At 51.6% G+C, this 16,666-nt stretch overlaps 24 non-coding genes across 24 annotated transcripts; all 24 read right to left on the bottom strand.

The window, feature by feature from the left end:
* Positions 1-102: 102 nt before the first annotated feature.
* Positions 103-175, bottom strand: Trnam-cau (transfer RNA methionine (anticodon CAU)). The gene has a single exon. It is a non-coding gene; the product is annotated as a tRNA-Met (tRNA).
* A 1,034-nt stretch (positions 176-1,209) lies between these two features.
* Trnas-aga (transfer RNA serine (anticodon AGA)) lies at positions 1,210-1,291 on the bottom strand. Its single transcript has one exon. It is a non-coding gene; the product is annotated as a tRNA-Ser (tRNA).
* Positions 1,292-1,436: 145 nt separating this feature from the next.
* Trnak-uuu (transfer RNA lysine (anticodon UUU)) lies at positions 1,437-1,509 on the bottom strand. Its single transcript has one exon. It is a non-coding gene; the product is annotated as a tRNA-Lys (tRNA).
* A 670-nt stretch (positions 1,510-2,179) lies between these two features.
* Trnam-cau (transfer RNA methionine (anticodon CAU)) lies at positions 2,180-2,252 on the bottom strand. Its single transcript has one exon. It is a non-coding gene; the product is annotated as a tRNA-Met (tRNA).
* Positions 2,253-3,287: 1,035 nt separating this feature from the next.
* Positions 3,288-3,369, bottom strand: Trnas-aga (transfer RNA serine (anticodon AGA)). Its single transcript has one exon. It is a non-coding gene; the product is annotated as a tRNA-Ser (tRNA).
* A 145-nt stretch (positions 3,370-3,514) lies between these two features.
* Positions 3,515-3,587, bottom strand: Trnak-uuu (transfer RNA lysine (anticodon UUU)). Its single transcript has one exon. It is a non-coding gene; the product is annotated as a tRNA-Lys (tRNA).
* Positions 3,588-4,257: 670 nt separating this feature from the next.
* Positions 4,258-4,330, bottom strand: Trnam-cau (transfer RNA methionine (anticodon CAU)). The gene has a single exon. It is a non-coding gene; the product is annotated as a tRNA-Met (tRNA).
* A 1,033-nt stretch (positions 4,331-5,363) lies between these two features.
* Positions 5,364-5,445, bottom strand: Trnas-aga (transfer RNA serine (anticodon AGA)). Its single transcript has one exon. It is a non-coding gene; the product is annotated as a tRNA-Ser (tRNA).
* A 145-nt stretch (positions 5,446-5,590) lies between these two features.
* Positions 5,591-5,663, bottom strand: Trnak-uuu (transfer RNA lysine (anticodon UUU)). The gene has a single exon. It is a non-coding gene; the product is annotated as a tRNA-Lys (tRNA).
* A 661-nt stretch (positions 5,664-6,324) lies between these two features.
* Positions 6,325-6,397, bottom strand: Trnam-cau (transfer RNA methionine (anticodon CAU)). The gene has a single exon. It is a non-coding gene; the product is annotated as a tRNA-Met (tRNA).
* A 1,033-nt stretch (positions 6,398-7,430) lies between these two features.
* On the bottom strand, positions 7,431-7,512 carry Trnas-aga (transfer RNA serine (anticodon AGA)). Its single transcript has one exon. It is a non-coding gene; the product is annotated as a tRNA-Ser (tRNA).
* Positions 7,513-7,657: 145 nt separating this feature from the next.
* On the bottom strand, positions 7,658-7,730 carry Trnak-uuu (transfer RNA lysine (anticodon UUU)). The gene has a single exon. It is a non-coding gene; the product is annotated as a tRNA-Lys (tRNA).
* A 670-nt stretch (positions 7,731-8,400) lies between these two features.
* Trnam-cau (transfer RNA methionine (anticodon CAU)) lies at positions 8,401-8,473 on the bottom strand. The gene has a single exon. It is a non-coding gene; the product is annotated as a tRNA-Met (tRNA).
* A 1,035-nt stretch (positions 8,474-9,508) lies between these two features.
* Trnas-aga (transfer RNA serine (anticodon AGA)) lies at positions 9,509-9,590 on the bottom strand. The gene has a single exon. It is a non-coding gene; the product is annotated as a tRNA-Ser (tRNA).
* A 145-nt stretch (positions 9,591-9,735) lies between these two features.
* On the bottom strand, positions 9,736-9,808 carry Trnak-uuu (transfer RNA lysine (anticodon UUU)). Its single transcript has one exon. It is a non-coding gene; the product is annotated as a tRNA-Lys (tRNA).
* Positions 9,809-10,478: 670 nt separating this feature from the next.
* Positions 10,479-10,551, bottom strand: Trnam-cau (transfer RNA methionine (anticodon CAU)). The gene has a single exon. It is a non-coding gene; the product is annotated as a tRNA-Met (tRNA).
* Positions 10,552-11,585: 1,034 nt separating this feature from the next.
* Positions 11,586-11,667, bottom strand: Trnas-aga (transfer RNA serine (anticodon AGA)). The gene has a single exon. It is a non-coding gene; the product is annotated as a tRNA-Ser (tRNA).
* A 145-nt stretch (positions 11,668-11,812) lies between these two features.
* Positions 11,813-11,885, bottom strand: Trnak-uuu (transfer RNA lysine (anticodon UUU)). The gene has a single exon. It is a non-coding gene; the product is annotated as a tRNA-Lys (tRNA).
* A 661-nt stretch (positions 11,886-12,546) lies between these two features.
* Positions 12,547-12,619, bottom strand: Trnam-cau (transfer RNA methionine (anticodon CAU)). The gene has a single exon. It is a non-coding gene; the product is annotated as a tRNA-Met (tRNA).
* A 1,033-nt stretch (positions 12,620-13,652) lies between these two features.
* Trnas-aga (transfer RNA serine (anticodon AGA)) lies at positions 13,653-13,734 on the bottom strand. The gene has a single exon. It is a non-coding gene; the product is annotated as a tRNA-Ser (tRNA).
* A 145-nt stretch (positions 13,735-13,879) lies between these two features.
* Trnak-uuu (transfer RNA lysine (anticodon UUU)) lies at positions 13,880-13,952 on the bottom strand. The gene has a single exon. It is a non-coding gene; the product is annotated as a tRNA-Lys (tRNA).
* A 670-nt stretch (positions 13,953-14,622) lies between these two features.
* Positions 14,623-14,695, bottom strand: Trnam-cau (transfer RNA methionine (anticodon CAU)). Its single transcript has one exon. It is a non-coding gene; the product is annotated as a tRNA-Met (tRNA).
* Positions 14,696-15,730: 1,035 nt separating this feature from the next.
* Positions 15,731-15,812, bottom strand: Trnas-aga (transfer RNA serine (anticodon AGA)). The gene has a single exon. It is a non-coding gene; the product is annotated as a tRNA-Ser (tRNA).
* A 145-nt stretch (positions 15,813-15,957) lies between these two features.
* On the bottom strand, positions 15,958-16,030 carry Trnak-uuu (transfer RNA lysine (anticodon UUU)). Its single transcript has one exon. It is a non-coding gene; the product is annotated as a tRNA-Lys (tRNA).
* Between the last annotated feature and the right edge of the window lie 636 nt (positions 16,031-16,666).

Raw genomic sequence — 16,666 nt, 5'->3', positions numbered from 1 at the left:
GACGCTGAGGCGTGGACTCCGTGTGGATAACGGACAACAGTTAAGTTCGTTCCCTAGCAACAGCAACGCCCTTAATGCAGCCATGATGTACAGAAAATTAAATGCCCCAGGTGAGGATCGAACTCACGACCTTAAGATTATGAGACTTACGCGCTGCCTACTGCGCTACCGAGGCACGCCGGAGACGTCCTCGAAGGAAACTCGCTAAGTCTCACATTTTAGAGAAAGACAGTTTGCGCTTTCTGAAGGATCTATTGTCTTGCTACACGTACGAAACTCGGTAAGTCTCACATATTAGAGATAGACAGTTTGCGCTTTCTGAAGAATCTGTTGTCTTGCTACACGTGCTGTCCCGACTCTCTAGATTAAACTGCAGCCGCAGCTATACAGCTATAAGGTCCTGAGGCTGACCCATCTCAAGCGAGCAATCCGCGCGGCAGCATTGTTGCCACAAGAGCAAAATAATGCATCGACCGGGAATCGTGCCGGCATACCTTAAGATTATGAGACTTAGGCGCTGCCTACTGCACTACTGAGTCACAAACCACTCAACTACAGATGCTCGACAAGCTACCCGTGCTTTCCAAGCAGCTGTCGGCAGGGAAACTGGGATTGCCACCCAGCGACGTCGAAAAAGGGGTTAAACTCGCGAAGTCCCCCACTACACTGCCTTAAAACGACCGTTCATTACTATCGTGTGAGTAACCTTGCGTCAGCGGCGACGAGTCTTGCCCAAAGACGTAGCGTGCTTGGAGGCGCTGCCCGAATGCGTGTGGATGCACCCTCCTACCTCGTAATGCGCCTGCAGCTCCTATAGCCGTGGGCCGCTGTGGGCGGGCGGGAAGCCGACACATCGCGGCGTTGCGAGCAGCGGCAGTGCGGTGGTGTTGTACTGTTGAGCATAGTTGCCTTCCAAGCAGTTGATCCGGGTACGATTCCCGGCCACCGCAAGTGGCGCTAATTTTTCCGTATCATTATGTGGGCTCCTGCTGTTAAATTAAGGTTTTTTTTTTTTTTCGTCGTTGCACCATCCTGTAGTATGTCCCGACTTGTCCCGACTTTGCTCGGCTGACGCGAAAGCTGACGCTTGGAAATCGCCCTTATCTAAAGGACAGGCACTATAAACGGCTGTGAGAGGTGAGGTGTGGCGAGGTACCAAAACGCGATATTTTCTGCTTCTTCTTCCAAAACAAGAAAAGAAAAATCCGACGCAGTCGGTAGGACTCGAACCTACGCTCCCAGAGGGAATCTGATTTCTAGTCAGACGCCTTAACCACTCGGCCACGACTGCTTGTCCAACAGGTGCCCCTCGAATCGTGAAAAACCCAACCGGTTGCGTCTGCGCAGAATGCCGACAGGAAACGTAAAACCGTGCACTGATTACGACAGGGCTACTATCGCTACGAGACGAGCCATTATGGAAGCGTTAAAATCTTCGGCCGGACAGGGACTCGAACCCTGGACCCTTAGGTTAAAAGCCTAATGCTCTACCGACTGAGCTATCCGGGCTTTCGCTTGTTGTGGTTGGAGCGGTTTCAAGCAACGTGATTAAGTGGAAGGTGTGTGTAGGCTTCTGGCGCTACTGGCGACTGCACCGACTACTCACTGACGCTGGTAGCAGCCCAACAGCGGACCAGTGCCTCTTCTCCCTTTATTCCGGTGCTGACAGTAACTGCATCACGTGCCTGCTTTCCCCGATTGCGTTCGGTTGAAGCCAAGGAAGAAGGGCGACCAACGACAGTTCGAAGACCAAAACATGGAGCGTTGTGTGCGCAAATAGTTCCGTTCCGGTACCGGGAATCGAAGCCGGACCTGTTGAGTGAAAGCCAGGTATCCTAGCCACTAGACCACACAGGACTTGCTCTACAGCGGTGAGATTTACCCCGTCTCTTATTGTATTTTGTGCTGAATCTGGACTCAGTGCTGTTCTCTGCTTGCGATCATATCCGCGCCTACAGACCGGCATGGCGCACAGTTCAAAATTGACTGTCCATTGCTGTGTGCATCGCATTTTGTTTGTAACACGGAGGAGAAATATCAAAGTTGTTACGTCGTCATAATTGGAAGTAAACATTTTGACGCTGAGGCGTGGACTCCGTGTGGATAACGGACAACAGTTAAGTTCGTTCCCTAGCAACAGCAACGCCCTTAATGCAGCCATGATGTACAGAAAATTAAATGCCCCAGGTGAGGATCGAACTCACGACCTTAAGATTATGAGACTTACGCGCTGCCTACTGCGCTACCGAGGCACGCCGGAGACGTCCTCGAAGGAAACTCGCTAAGTCTCACATTTTAGAGAAAGACAGTTTGCGCTTTCTGAAGGATCTATTGTCTTGCTACACGTACGAAACTCGGTAAGTCTCACATATTAGAGATAGACAGTTTGCGCTTTCTGAAGAATCTGTTGTCTTGCTACACGTGCTGTCCCGACTCTCTAGATTAAACTGCAGCCGCAGCTATACAGCTATAAGGTCCTGAGGCTGACCCATCTCAAGCGAGCAATCCGCGCGGCAGCATTGTTGCCACAAGAGCAAAATAATGCATCGACCGGGAATCGTGCCGGCATACCTTAAGATTATGAGACTTAGGCGCTGCCTACTGCACTACTGAGTCACAAACCACTCAACTACAGATGCTCGACAAGCTACCCGTGCTTTCCAAGCAGCTGTCGGCAGGGAAACTGGGATTGCCACCCAGCGACGTCGAAAAAGGGGTTAAACTCGCGAAGTCCCCCACTACACTGCCTTAAAACGACCGTTCATTACTATCGTGTGAGTAACCTTGCGTCAGCGGCGACGAGTCTTGCCCAAAGACGTAGCGTGCTTGGAGGCGCTGCCCGAATGCGTGTGGATGCACCCTCCTACCTCGTAATGCGCCTGCAGCTCCTATAGCCGTGGGCCGCTGTGGGCGGGCGGGAAGCCGACACATCGCGGCGTTGCGAGCAGCGGCAGTGCGGTGGTGTTGTACTGTTGAGCATAGTTGCCTTCCAAGCAGTTGATCCGGGTACGATTCCCGGCCACCGCAAGTGGCGCTAATTTTTCCGTATCATTATGTGGGCTCCTGCTGTTAAATTAAGGTTTTTTTTTTTTTTTCGTCGTTGCACCATCCTGTAGTATGTCCCGACTTGTCCCGACTTTGCTCGGCTGACGCGAAAGCTGACGCTTGGAAATCGCCCTTATCTAAAGGACAGGCACTATAAACGGCTGTGAGAGGTGAGGTGTGGCGAGGTACCAAAACGCGATATTTTCTGCTTCTTCTTCCAAAACAAGAAAAGAAAAATCCGACGCAGTCGGTAGGACTCGAACCTACGCTCCCAGAGGGAATCTGATTTCTAATCAGACGCCTTAACCACTCGGCCACGACTGCTTGTCCAACAGGTGCCCCTCGAATCGTGAAAAACCCAACCGGTTGCGTCTGCGCAGAATGCCGACAGGAAACGTAAAACCGTGCACTGATTACGACAGGGCTACTATCGCTACGAGACGAGCCATTATGGAAGCGTTAAAATCTTCGGCCGGACAGGGACTCGAACCCTGGACCCTTAGGTTAAAAGCCTAATGCTCTACCGACTGAGCTATCCGGGCTTTCGCTTGTTGTGGTTGGAGCGGTTTCAAGCAACGTGATTAAGTGGAAGGTGTGTGTAGGCTTCTGGCGCTACTGGCGACTGCACCGACTACTCACTGACGCTGGTAGCAGCCCAACAGCGGACCAGTGCCTCTTCTCCCTTTATTCCGGTGCTGACAGTAACTGCATCACGTGCCTGCTTTCCCCGATTGCGTTCGGTTGAAGCCAAGGAAGAAGGGCGACCAACGACAGTTCGAAGACCAAAACATGGAGCGTTGTGTGCGCAAATAGTTCCGTTCCGGTACCGGGAATCGAAGCCGGACCTGTTGAGTGAAAGCCAGGTATCCTAGCCACTAGACCACACAGGACTTGCTCTACAGCGGTGAGATTTACTCCGTCTCTTATTGTATTTTGTGCTGAATCTGGACTCAGTGCTGTTCTCTGCTTGCGATCATATCCGCGCCTACAGACCGGCATGGCGCACAGTTCAAAATTGACTGTCCATTGCTGTGTGCATCGCATTTTGTTTGTAACACGGAGGAGAAATATCAAAGTTGTTACGTCGTCATAATTGGAAGTAAACATTTTGACGCTGAGGCGTGGACTCCGTGTGGATAACGGACAACAGTTAAGTTCGTTCCCTAGCAACAGCAACGCCCTTAATGCAGCCATGATGTACAGAAAATTAAATGCCCCAGGTGAGGATCGAACTCACGACCTTAAGATTATGAGACTTACGCGCTGCCTACTGCGCTACCGAGGCACGCCGGAGACGTCCTCGAAGGAAACTCGCTAAGTCTCACATTTTAGAGAAAGACAGTTTGCGCTTTCTGAAGGATCTATTGTCTTGCTACACGTACGAAACTCGGTAAGTCTCACATATTAGAGATAGACAGTTTGCGCTTTCTGAAGAATCTGTTGTCTTGCTACACGTGCTGTCCCGACTCTCTAGATTAAACTGCAGCCGCAGCTATACAGCTATAAGGTCCTGAGGCTGACCCATCTCAAGCGAGCAATCCGCGCGGCAGCATTGTTGCCACAAGAGCAAAATAATGCATCGACCGGGAATCGTGCCGGCATACCTTAAGATTATGAGACTTAGGCGCTGCCTACTGCACTACTGAGTCACAAACCACTCAACTACAGATGCTCGACAAGCTACCCGTGCTTTCCAAGCAGCTGTCGGCAGGGAAACTGGGATTGCCACCCAGCGACGTCGAAAAAGGGGTTAAACTCGCGAAGTCCCCCACTACACTGCCTTAAAACGACCGTTCATTACTATCGTGTGAGTAACCTTGCGTCAGCGGCGACGAGTCTTGCCCAAAGACGTAGCGTGCTTGGAGGCGCTGCCCGAATGCGTGTGGATGCACCCTCCTACCTCGTAATGCGCCTGCAGCTCCTATAGCCGTGGGCCGCTGTGGGCGGGCGGGAAGCCGACACAGCGCGGCGTTGCGAGCAGCGGCAGTGCGGTGGTGTTGTACTGTTGAGCATAGTTGCCTTCCAAGCAGTTGATCCGGGTACGATTCCCGGCCACCGCAAGTGGCGCTAATTTTTCCGTATCATTATGTGGGCTCCTGCTGTTAAATTAAGGTTTTTTTTTTTTTCGTCGTTGCACCATCCTGTAGTATGTCCCGACTTGTCCCGACTTTGCTCGGCTGACGCGAAAGCTGACGCTTGGAAATCGCCCTTATCTAAAGGACAGGCACTATAAACGGCTGTGAGAGGTGAGGTGTGGCGAGGTACCAAAACGCGATATTTTCTGCTTCTTCTTCCAAAACAAGAAAAGAAAAATCCGACGCAGTCGGTAGGACTCGAACCTACGCTCACAGAGGGAATCTGATTTCTAGTCAGACGCCTTAACCACTCGGCCACGACTGCTTGTCCAACAGGTGCCCCTCGAATCGTGAAAAACCCAACCGGTTGCGTCTGCGCAGAATGCCGACAGGAAACGTAAAACCGTGCACTGATTACGACAGGGCTACTATCGCTACGAGACGAGCCATTATGGAAGCGTTAAAATCTTCGGCCGGACAGGGACTCGAACCCTGGACCCTTAGGTTAAAAGCCTAATGCTCTACCGACTGAGCTATCCGGGCTTTCGCTTGTTGTGGTTGGAGCGGTTTCAAGCAACGTGATTAAGTGGAAGGTGTGTGTAGGCTTCTGGCGCTACTGGCGACTGCACCGACTACTCACTGACGCTGGTAGCAGCCCAACAGCGGACCAGTGCCTCTTCTCCCTTTATTCCGGTGCTGACAGTAACTGCATCACGTGCCTGCTTTCCCCGATTGCGTTCGGTTGAAGCCAAGGAAGAAGGGCGACCAACGACAGTTCGAAGACCAAAACATGGAGCGTTGTGTGCGCAAATAGTTCCGTTCCGGTACCGGGAATCGAAGCCGGACCTGTTGAGTGAAAGCCAGGTATCCTAGCCACTAGACCACACAGGACTTGCTCTACAGCGGTGAGATTTACTCCGTCTCTTATTGTATTTTGTGCTGAATCTGGACTCAGTGCTGTTCTCTGCTTGCGATCATATCCGCGCCTACAGACCGGCATGGCGCACAGTTCAAAATTGACTGTCCATTGCTGTGTGCATCGCATTTTGTTTGTAACACGGAGGAGAAATATCAAAGTTGTTACGTCGTCATAATTGGAAGTAAACATTTTGACGCTGAGGCGTGGACTCCGTGTGGATAACGGACAACAGTTAAGTTCGTTCCCTAGCAACAGCAACGCAGTCATGATGTACAGAAAATTAAATGCCCCAGGTGAGGATCGAACTCACGACCTTAAGATTATGAGACTTACGCGCTGCCTACTGCGCTACCGAGGCACGCCGGAGACGTCCTCGAAGGAAACTCGCTAAGTCTCACATTTTAGAGAAAGACAGTTTGCGCTTTCTGAAGGATCTATTGTCTTGCTACACGTACGAAACTCGGTAAGTCTCACATATTAGAGATAGACAGTTTGCGCTTTCTGAAGAATCTGTTGTCTTGCTACACGTGCTGTCCCGACTCTCTAGATTAAACTGCAGCCGCAGCTATACAGCTATAAGGTCCTGAGGCTGACCCATCTCAAGCGAGCAATCCGCGCGGCAGCATTGTTGCCACAAGAGCAAAATAATGCATCGACCGGGAATCGTGCCGGCATACCTTAAGATTATGAGACTTAGGCGCTGCCTACTGCACTACTGAGTCACAAACCACTCAACTACAGATGCTCGACAAGCTACCCGTGCTTTCCAAGCAGCTGTCGGCAGGGAAACTGGGATTGCCACCCAGCGACGTCGAAAAAGGGGTTAAACTCGCGAAGTCCCCCACTACACTGCCTTAAAACGACCGTTCATTACTATCGTGTGAGTAACCTTGCGTCAGCGGCGACGAGTCTTGCCCAAAGACGTAGCGTGCTTGGAGGCGCTGCCCGAATGCGTGTGGATGCACCCTCCTACCTCGTAATGCGCCTGCAGCTCCTATAGCCGTGGGCCGCTGTGGGCGGGCGGGAAGCCGACACAGCGCGGCGTTGCGAGCAGCGGCAGTGCGGTGGTGTTGTACTGTTGAGCATAGTTGCCTTCCAAGCAGTTGATCCGGGTACGATTCCCGGCCACCGCAAGTGGCGCTAATTTTTCCGTATCATTATGTGGGCTCCTGCTGTTAAATTAAGGTTTTTTTTTTTTTCGTCGTTGCACCATCCTGTAGTATGTCCCGACTTGTCCCGACTTTGCTCGGCTGACGCGAAAGCTGACGCTTGGAAATCGCCCTTATCTAAAGGACAGGCACTATAAACGGCTGTGAGAGGTGAGGTGTGGCGAGGTACCAAAACGCGATATTTTCTGCTTCTTCTTCCAAAACAAGAAAAGAAAAATCCGACGCAGTCGGTAGGACTCGAACCTACGCTCACAGAGGGAATCTGATTTCTAGTCAGACGCCTTAACCACTCGGCCACGACTGCTTGTCCAACAGGTGCCCCTCGAATCGTGAAAAACCCAACCGGTTGCGTCTGCGCAGAATGCCGACAGGAAACGTAAAACCGTGCACTGATTACGACAGGGCTACTATCGCTACGAGACGAGCCATTATGGAAGCGTTAAAATCTTCGGCCGGACAGGGACTCGAACCCTGGACCCTTAGGTTAAAAGCCTAATGCTCTACCGACTGAGCTATCCGGGCTTTCGCTTGTTGTGGTTGGAGCGGTTTCAAGCAACGTGATTAAGTGGAAGGTGTGTGTAGGCTTCTGGCGCTACTGGCGACTGCACCGACTACTCACTGACGCTGGTAGCAGCCCAACAGCGGACCAGTGCCTCTTCTCCCTTTATTCCGGTGCTGACAGTAACTGCATCACGTGCCTGCTTTCCCCGATTGCGTTCGGTTGAAGCCAAGGAAGAAGGGCGACCAACGACAGTTCGAAGACCAAAACATGGAGCGTTGTGTGCGCAAATAGTTCCGTTCCGGTACCGGGAATCGAAGCCGGACCTGTTGAGTGAAAGCCAGGTATCCTAGCCACTAGACCACACAGGACTTGCTCTACAGCGGTGAGATTTACTCCGTCTCTTATTGTATTTTGTGCTGAATCTGGACTCAGTGCTGTTCTCTGCTTGCGATCATATCCGCGCCTACAGACCGGCATGGCGCACAGTTCAAAATTGACTGTCCATTGCTGTGTGCATCGCATTTTGTTTGTAACACGGAGGAGAAATATCAAAGTTGTTACGTCGTCATAATTGGAAGTAAACATTTTGACGCTGAGGCGTGGACTCCGTGTGGATAACGGACAACAGTTAAGTTCGTTCCCTAGCAACAGCAACGCCCTTAATGCAGCCATGATGTACAGAAAATTAAATGCCCCAGGTGAGGATCGAACTCACGACCTTAAGATTATGAGACTTACGCGCTGCCTACTGCGCTACCGAGGCACGCCGGAGACGTCCTCGAAGGAAACTCGCTAAGTCTCACATTTTAGAGAAAGACAGTTTGCGCTTTCTGAAGGATCTATTGTCTTGCTACACGTACGAAACTCGATAAGTCTCACATATTAGAGATAGACAGTTTGCGCTTTCTGAAGAATCTGTTGTCTTGCTACACGTGCTGTCCCGACTCTCTAGATTAAACTGCAGCCGCAGCTATACAGCTATAAGGTCCTGAGGCTGACCCATCTCAAGCGAGCAATCCGCGCGGCAGCATTGTTGCCACAAGAGCAAAATAATGCATCGACCGGGAATCGTGCCGGCATACCTTAAGATTATGAGACTTAGGCGCTGCCTACTGCACTACTGAGTCACAAACCACTCAACTACAGATGCTCGACAAGCTACCCGTGCTTTCCAAGCAGCTGTCGGCAGGGAAACTGGAATTTGCCACCCAGCGACGTCGAAAAAGGGGCTAAACTCGCGAAGTCCCCCACTACACTGCCTTAAAACGACCGTTCATCACTATCGTGTGAGTAACCTTGCGTCAGCGGCGACGAGTCTTGCCCAAAGACGTAGCGTGCTTGGAGGCGCTGCCCGAATGCGTGTGGATGCACCCTCCTACCTCGTAATGCGCCTGCAGCTCCTATAGCCGTGGGCCGCTGTGGGCGGGCGGGAAGCCGACACAGCGCGGCGTTGCGAGCAGCGGCAGTGCGGTGGTGTTGTACTGTTGAGCATAGTTGCCTTCCAAGCAGTTGATCCGGGTACGATTCCCGGCCACCGCAAGTGGCGCTAATTTTTCCGTATCATTATGTGGGCTCCTGCTGTTAAATTAAGGTTTTTTTTTTTTTTCGTCGTTGCACCATCCTGTAGTATGTCCCGACTTGTCCCGACTTTGCTCGGCTGACGCGAAAGCTGACGCTTGGAAATCGCCCTTATCTAAAGGACAGGCACTATAAACGGCTGTGAGAGGTGAGGTGTGGCGAGGTACCAAAACGCGATATTTTCTGCTTCTTCTTCCAAAACAAGAAAAGAAAAATCCGACGCAGTCGGTAGGACTCGAACCTACGCTCCCAGAGGGAATCTGATTTCTAGTCAGACGCCTTAACCACTCGGCCACGACTGTTTGTCCAACAGGTGCCCCTTGAATCGTGAAAAACCCAACCGGTTGCGTCTGCGCAGAATGCCGACAGGAAACGTAAAACCGTGCACTGATTACGACAGGGCTACTATCGCTACGAGACGAGCCATTATGGAAGCGTTAAAATCTTCGGCCGGACAGGGACTCGAACCCTGGACCCTTAGGTTAAAAGCCTAATGCTCTACCGACTGAGCTATCCGGGCTTTCGCTTGTTGTGGTTGGAGCGGTTTCAAGCAACGTGATTAAGTGGAAGGTGTGTGTAGGCTTCTGGCGCTACTGGCGACTGCACCGACTACTCACTGACGCTGGTAGCAGCCCAACAGCGGACCAGTGCCTCTTCTCCCTTTATTCCGGTGCTGACAGTAACTGCATCACGTGCCTGCTTTCCCCGATTGCGTTCGGTTGAAGCCAAGGAAGAAGGGCGACCAACGACAGTTCGAAGACCAAAACATGGAGCGTTGTGTGCGCAAATAGTTCCGTTCCGGTACCGGGAATCGAAGCCGGACCTGTTGAGTGAAAGCCAGGTATCCTAGCCACTAGACCACACAGGACTTGCTCTACAGCGGTGAGATTTACTCCGTCTCTTATTGTATTTTGTGCTGAATCTGGACTCAGTGCTGTTCTCTGCTTGCGATCATATCCGCGCCTACAGACCGGCATGGCGCACAGTTCAAAATTGACTGTCCATTGCTGTGTGCATCGCATTTTGTTTGTAACACGGAGGAGAAATATCAAAGTTGTTACGTCGTCATAATTGGAAGTAAACATTTTGACGCTGAGGCGTGGACTCCGTGTGGATAACGGACAACAGTTAAGTTCGTTCCCTAGCAACAGCAACGCCCTTAATGCAGCCATGATGTACAGAAAATTAAATGCCCCAGGTGAGGATCGAACTCACGACCTTAAGATTATGAGACTTACGCGCTGCCTACTGCGCTACCGAGGCACGCCGGAGACGTCCTCGAAGGAAACTCGCTAAGTCTCACATTTTAGAGAAAGACAGTTTGCGCTTTCTGAAGGATCTATTGTCTTGCTACACGTACGAAACTCGGTAAGTCTCACATATTAGAGATAGACAGTTTGCGCTTTCTGAAGAATCTGTTGTCTTGCTACACGTGCTGTCCCGACTCTCTAGATTAAACTGCAGCCGCAGCTATACAGCTATAAGGTCCTGAGGCTGACCCATCTCAAGCGAGCAATCCGCGCGGCAGCATTGTTGCCACAAGAGCAAAATAATGCATCGACCGGGAATCGTGCCGGCATACCTTAAGATTATGAGACTTAGGCGCTGCCTACTGCACTACTGAGTCACAAACCACTCAACTACAGATGCTCGACAAGCTACCCGTGCTTTCCAAGCAGCTGTCGGCAGGGAAACTGGAATTTGCCACCCAGCGACGTCGAAAAAGGGGCTAAACTCGCGAAGTCCCCCACTACACTGCCTTAAAACGACCGTTCATCACTATCGTGTGAGTAACCTTGCGTCAGCGGCGACGAGTCTTGCCCAAAGACGTAGCGTGCTTGGAGGCGCTGCCCGAATGCGTGTGGATGCACCCTCCTACCTCGTAATGCGCCTGCAGCTCCTATAGCCGTGGGCCGCTGTGGGCGGGCGGGAAGCCGACACAGCGCGGCGTTGCGAGCAGCGGCAGTGCGGTGGTGTTGTACTGTTGAGCATAGTTGCCTTCCAAGCAGTTGATCCGGGTACGATTCCCGGCCACCGCAAGTGGCGCTAATTTTTCCGTATCATTATGTGGGCTCCTGCTGTTAAATTAAGGTTTTTTTTTTTTTCGTCGTTGCACCATCCTGTAGTATGTCCCGACTTGTCCCGACTTTGCTCGGCTGACGCGAAAGCTGACGCTTGGAAATCGCCCTTATCTAAAGGACAGGCACTATAAACGGCTGTGAGAGGTGAGGTGTGGCGAGGTACCAAAACGCGATATTTTCTGCTTCTTCTTCCAAAACAAGAAAAGAAAAATCCGACGCAGTCGGTAGGACTCGAACCTACGCTCACAGAGGGAATCTGATTTCTAGTCAGACGCCTTAACCACTCGGCCACGACTGCTTGTCCAACAGGTGCCCCTCGAATCGTGAAAAACCCAACCGGTTGCGTCTGCGCAGAATGCCGACAGGAAACGTAAAACCGTGCACTGATTACGACAGGGCTACTATCGCTACGAGACGAGCCATTATGGAAGCGTTAAAATCTTCGGCCGGACAGGGACTCGAACCCTGGACCCTTAGGTTAAAAGCCTAATGCTCTACCGACTGAGCTATCCGGGCTTTCGCTTGTTGTGGTTGGAGCGGTTTCAAGCAACGTGATTAAGTGGAAGGTGTGTGTAGGCTTCTGGCGCTACTGGCGACTGCACCGACTACTCACTGACGCTGGTAGCAGCCCAACAGCGGACCAGTGCCTCTTCTCCCTTTATTCCGGTGCTGACAGTAACTGCATCACGTGCCTGCTTTCCCCGATTGCGTTCGGTTGAAGCCAAGGAAGAAGGGCGACCAACGACAGTTCGAAGACCAAAACATGGAGCGTTGTGTGCGCAAATAGTTCCGTTCCGGTACCGGGAATCGAAGCCGGACCTGTTGAGTGAAAGCCAGGTATCCTAGCCACTAGACCACACAGGACTTGCTCTACAGCGGTGAGATTTACTCCGTCTCTTATTGTATTTTGTGCTGAATCTGGACTCAGTGCTGTTCTCTGCTTGCGATCATATCCGCGCCTACAGACCGGCATGGCGCACAGTTCAAAATTGACTGTCCATTGCTGTGTGCATCGCATTTTGTTTGTAACACGGAGGAGAAATATCAAAGTTGTTACGTCGTCATAATTGGAAGTAAACATTTTGACGCTGAGGCGTGGACTCCGTGTGGATAACGGACAACAGTTAAGTTCGTTCCCTAGCAACAGCAACGCAGTCATGATGTACAGAAAATTAAATGCCCCAGGTGAGGATCGAACTCACGACCTTAAGATTATGAGACTTACGCGCTGCCTACTGCGCTACCGAGGCACGCCGGAGACGTCCTCGAAGGAAACTCGCTAAGTCTCACATTTTAGAGAAAGACAGTTTGCGCTTTCTGAAGGATCTATTGTCTTGCTACACGTACGAAACTCGGTAAGTCTCACATATTAGAGATAGACAGTTTGCGCTTTCTGAAGAATCTGTTGTCTTGCTACACGTGCTGTCCCGACTCTCTAGATTAAACTGCAGCCGCAGCTATACAGCTATAAGGTCCTGAGGCTGACCCATCTCAAGCGAGCAATCCGCGCGGCAGCATTGTTGCCACAAGAGCAAAATAATGCATCGACCGGGAATCGTGCCGGCATACCTTAAGATTATGAGACTTAGGCGCTGCCTACTGCACTACTGAGTCACAAACCACTCAACTACAGATGCTCGACAAGCTACCCGTGCTTTCCAAGCAGCTGTCGGCAGGGAAACTGGGATTGCCACCCAGCGACGTCGAAAAAGGGGTTAAACTCGCGAAGTCCCCCACTACACTGCCTTAAAACGACCGTTCATTACTATCGTGTGAGTAACCTTGCGTCAGCGGCGACGAGTCTTGCCCAAAGACGTAGCGTGCTTGGAGGCGCTGCCCGAATGCGTGTGGATGCACCCTCCTACCTCGTAATGCGCCTGCAGCTCCTATAGCCGTGGGCCGCTGTGGGCGGGCGGGAAGCCGACACAGCGCGGCGTTGCGAGCAGCGGCAGTGCGGTGGTGTTGTACTGTTGAGCATAGTTGCCTTCCAAGCAGTTGATCCGGGTACGATTCCCGGCCACCGCAAGTGGCGCTAATTTTTCCGTATCATTATGTGGGCTCCTGCTGTTAAATTAAGGTTTTTTTTTTTTTCGTCGTTGCACCATCCTGTAGTATGTCCCGACTTGTCCCGACTTTGCTCGGCTGACGCGAAAGCTGACGCTTGGAAATCGCCCTTATCTAAAGGACAGGCACTATAAACGGCTGTGAGAGGTGAGGTGTGGCGAGGTACCAAAACGCGATATTTTCTGCTTCTTCTTCCAAAACAAGAAAAGAAAAATCCGACGCAGTCGGTAGGACTCGAACCTACGCTCACAGAGGGAATCTGATTTCTAGTCAGACGCCTTAACCACTCGGCCACGACTGCTTGTCCAACAGGTGCCCCTCGAATCGTGAAAAACCCAACCGGTTGCGTCTGCGCAGAATGCCGACAGGAAACGTAAAACCGTGCACTGATTACGACAGGGCTACTATCGCTACGAGACGAGCCATTATGGAAGCGTTAAAATCTTCGGCCGGACAGGGACTCGAACCCTGGACCCTTAGGTTAAAAGCCTAATGCTCTACCGACTGAGCTATCCGGGCTTTCGCTTGTTGTGGTTGGAGCGGTTTCAAGCAACGTGATTAAGTGGAAGGTGTGTGTAGGCTTCTGGCGCTACTGGCGACTGCACCGACTACTCACTGACGCTGGTAGCAGCCCAACAGCGGACCAGTGCCTCTTCTCCCTTTATTCCGGTGCTGACAGTAACTGCATCACGTGCCTGCTTTCCCCGATTGCGTTCGGTTGAAGCCAAGGAAGAAGGGCGACCAACGACAGTTCGAAGACCAAAACATGGAGCGTTGTGTGCGCAAATAGTTCCGTTCCGGTACCGGGAATCGAAGCCGGACCTGTTGAGTGAAAGCCAGGTATCCTAGCCACTAGACCACACAGGACTTGCTCTACAGCGGTGAGATTTACTCCGTCTCTTATTGTATTTTGTGCTGAATCTGGACTCAGTGCTGTTCTCTGCTTGCGATCATATCCGCGCCTACAGACCGGCATGGCGCACAGTTCAAAATTGACTGTCCATTGCTGTGTGCATCGCATTTTGTTTGTAACACGGAGGAGAAATATCAAAGTTGTTACGTCGTCATAATTGGAAGTAAACATTTTGACGCTGAGGCGTGGACTCCGTGTGGATAACGGACAACAGTTAAGTTCGTTCCCTAGCAACAGCAACGCCCTTAATGCAGCCATGATGTACAGAAAATTAAATGCCCCAGGTGAGGATCGAACTCACGACCTTAAGATTATGAGACTTACGCGCTGCCTACTGCGCTACCGAGGCACGCCGGAGACGTCCTCGAAGGAAACTCGCTAAGTCTCACATTTTAGAGAAAGACAGTTTGCGCTTTCTGAAGGATCTATTGTCTTGCTACACGTACGAAACTCGGTAAGTCTCACATATTAGAGATAGACAGTTTGCGCTTTCTGAAGAATCTGTTGTCTTGCTACACGTGCTGTCCCGACTCTCTAGATTAAACTGCAGCCGCAGCTATACAGCTATAAGGTCCTGAGGCTGACCCATCTCAAGCGAGCAATCCGCGCGGCAGCATTGTTGCCACAAGAGCAAAATAATGCATCGACCGGGAATCGTGCCGGCATACCTTAAGATTATGAGACTTAGGCGCTGCCTACTGCACTACTGAGTCACAAACCACTCAACTACAGATGCTCGACAAGCTACCCGTGCTTTCCAAGCAGCTGTCGGCAGGGAAACTGGAATTTGCCACCCAGCGACGTCGAAAAAGGGGCTAAACTCGCGAAGTCCCCCACTACACTGCCTTAAAACGACCGTTCATCACTATCGTGTGAGTAACCTTGCGTCAGCGGCGACGAGTCTTGCCCAAAGACGTAGCGTGCTTGGAGGCGCTGCCCGAATGCGTGTGGATGCACCCTCCTACCTCGTAATGCGCCTGCAGCTCCTATAGCCGTGGGCCGCTGTGGGCGGGCGGGAAGCCGACACAGCGCGGCGTTGCGAGCAGCGGCAGTGCGGTGGTGTTGTACTGTTGAGCATAGTTGCCTTCCAAGCAGTTGATCCGGGTACGATTCCCGGCCACCGCAAGTGGCGCTAATTTTTCCGTATCATTATGTGGGCTCCTGCTGTTAAATTAAGGTTTTTTTTTTTTTTCGTCGTTGCACCATCCTGTAGTATGTCCCGACTTGTCCCGACTTTGCTCGGCTGACGCGAAAGCTGACGCTTGGAAATCGCCCTTATCTAAAGGACAGGCACTATAAACGGCTGTGAGAGGTGAGGTGTGGCGAGGTACCAAAACGCGATATTTTCTGCTTCTTCTTCCAAAACAAGAAAAGAAAAATCCGACGCAGTCGGTAGGACTCGAACCTACGCTCCCAGAGGGAATCTGATTTCTAGTCAGACGCCTTAACCACTCGGCCACGACTGTTTGTCCAACAGGTGCCCCTTGAATCGTGAAAAACCCAACCGGTTGCGTCTGCGCAGAATGCCGACAGGAAACGTAAAACCGTGCACTGATTACGACAGGGCTACTATCGCTACGAGACGAGCCATTATGGAAGCGTTAAAATCTTCGGCCGGACAGGGACTCGAACCCTGGACCCTTAGGTTAAAAGCCTAATGCTCTACCGACTGAGCTATCCGGGCTTTCGCTTGTTGTGGTTGGAGCGGTTTCAAGCAACGTGATTAAGTGGAAGGTGTGTGTAGGCTTCTGGCGCTACTGGCGACTGCACCGACTACTCACTGACGCTGGTAGCAGCCCAACAGCGGACCAGTGCCTCTTCTCCCTTTATTCCGGTGCTGACAGTAACTGCATCACGTGCCTGCTTTCCCCGATTGCGTTCGGTTGAAGCCAAGGAAGAAGGGCGACCAACGACAGTTCGAAGACCAAAACATGGAGCGTTGTGTGCGCAAATAGTTCCGTTCCGGTACCGGGAATCGAAGCCGGACCTGTTGAGTGAAAGCCAGGTATCCTAGCCACTAGACCACACAGGACTTGCTCTACAGCGGTGAGATTTACTCCGTCTCTTATTGTATTTTGTGCTGAATCTGGACTCAGTGCTGTTCTCTGCTTGCGATCATATCCGCGCCTACAGACCGGCATGGCGCACAGTTCAAAATTGACTGTCCATTGCTGTGTGCATCGCATTTTGTTTGTAACACGGAGGAGAAATATCAAAGTTGTTACGTCGTCATAATTGGAAGTAAACATTTTGACGCTGAGGCGTGGACTCCGTGTGGATAACGGACAACAGTTAAGTTCGTTCCCTAGCAACAGCAACG

The sequence above is a fragment of the Schistocerca gregaria genome, unplaced genomic scaffold (assembly GCF_023897955.1).
Source record: "Schistocerca gregaria isolate iqSchGreg1 unplaced genomic scaffold, iqSchGreg1.2 ptg000359l, whole genome shotgun sequence".
Taxonomy (NCBI): domain Eukaryota; kingdom Metazoa; phylum Arthropoda; class Insecta; order Orthoptera; family Acrididae; genus Schistocerca; species Schistocerca gregaria.
The sequence above is the reverse complement of the archived record's forward strand: the minus strand, read 5'-3'. Positions and strand labels throughout refer to the sequence as shown.